General features: G+C 35.1%; 1 long non-coding RNA gene across 2 annotated transcripts in view; it reads right to left on the bottom strand.

Annotated features, from left to right (window-relative positions):
* Positions 1-15: 15 nt before the first annotated feature.
* Positions 16-1691, bottom strand: part of LOC109582263 (uncharacterized) — a 2216-nt gene continuing 540 nt past the window's right edge. Inside the window, exons 3-4 of one of the 2 annotated variants that reach the window (XR_002184994.1) lie at positions 1335-1497; positions 16-114 (exon numbers count right to left, since the gene is read on the bottom strand). This is a non-coding gene — a long non-coding RNA (uncharacterized LOC109582263). The remainder of the gene's footprint in view (positions 115-1334; positions 1498-1691) is intronic. The other variant, XR_002184995.1, reaches the window with a different exon arrangement.

Here is a 1691-nt window from a genome sequence, read left to right as displayed (position 1 = left end):
TAAGAAAGATTAAATTTTAAGTATTATAAACTTACCTAGGTTTATTGATGGAGGTCCAGTGTGAGATAGAGAGGGACAGAGAGAAAGGGAGACACATGGGGTGGGAAGGAGGAACTGAGGGAGGAAGAGAGAGAATTATGAGTACGTTTGTATAAATCTGACAATATATACATGTAGTGTACATAACATCGTGAACTAATGTGTCTTAAGGAGAGTTGGAGGCATGATTATGAAAGTACATGTACATTCATTTATGGAGTTTGAATAAAATAAAATAGTGAAGGTTTCCATATAAGAGTTTGAATAAGAGTGGGTATGGGTAAAAAAATTACCAGTAGTGGTAAAAATGGCTAGTACATGTACTATGTAGCTGAAGCAGCAAGTGTAGTTTGTTTGTGTGCATACTTAAACTGAGTAAAGAAATATGGACTCTTCAAATGCACTACATCAACATGTACAAGAATATAAACATGACACTCTGAGCAATAAATATAAGTCTACATGTCATGCAGATACAACATGAAAACTGCATCTTTATATAACCAGTCAACCTGAAACGAGTTTGCAGGTCTAAACTATGTATATGCATGTACATGTATAAAAGGTTTTACTATATGAAGGGACATAGTGGAGGCAGGGGCGTAGCTGGACCTTGGGTGACGGTAAGGCAAGGAGACAAAATGGCGCGCGAAGCGTGCCGCGATTTTGGCCACACCCCTTTTACGTAACAAAATGGAGGCATTTTCCTGCAAGCTGAGCGAAATCAGAGTGAAATTATCATTGTATATAGCTTTAAAAAGAGCTATGGTTATCAGCCACCCCCTTTTGCTATTGTAAGAACAATGAATATAATCTTTTGGGTTATAATTTCAATGAATATAATTATAAGGGCACTTTGATGGTAGGGCCCAGGCCCCCTCAGGCCCTACCTCAGCTACACTCTTGAGTGGAGGGAGTTAAATTTGGTGAATTGCTAAATTTTGGTGGTTGGTGGATTTTTATTTTGGCGTATGGCTATCAAAATGCCAAATTTAATTCCTCCAAATTTCCAAAATTTCCTGCTATATGATATGTTTTGAAGAATTAATGCAACATTGATTAAAAATTGTTTGTAATTGTGTAAATAAATCTACTTTAAAAGGTACACATTATCATACTTAAACTTATACTTAAGTACTATTATTAAAAGCATGTGAATGTACTTATACACATATTTTGTAAATATACTTGGACTTTACTTCAGCACTAAGGGCTTTTATTAAATAAACACCAAACATTAAAGGATACAAAATGTAGAATAAAATAAGCAAGCAAGCAGTTTACCATACACATACCTGTAGTATAGCTGTAGAAACAGTCATTAAGATGTATCCACATGCTGCTGCTGGACAGGAGTACAATCTTATTTTATTGACCATTTGCTTGAAATAAGCTCCTCACTTCTTCCCATTTCATATCCACCATTTTATTTCACTGTGGCAACTGTGGCAATACCTGCTAATTAATAAGCAATATAAATAATGAATATTTTTGCTCTAATAAAGATCCCTTGCTAAGGCCACTCCAATCATAGTATCCCTGGGCAGGCGGTTTGTTTATTACCATTATTAATTTATTTATTATCACTTGTGTATAAACTATGTCAATGTCCAACTGCAATACTGTAGTTTGGGATATACCTGTAGATCTAT

Source organism: Amphimedon queenslandica, unplaced genomic scaffold (assembly GCF_000090795.2).
Source record: "Amphimedon queenslandica unplaced genomic scaffold, v1.1 AMPQUscaffold_13394, whole genome shotgun sequence".
Classification (NCBI taxonomy): Eukaryota; Metazoa; Porifera; class Demospongiae; order Haplosclerida; family Niphatidae; genus Amphimedon; species Amphimedon queenslandica.
This window is presented reverse-complemented; position numbering and strand designations above follow the sequence as displayed.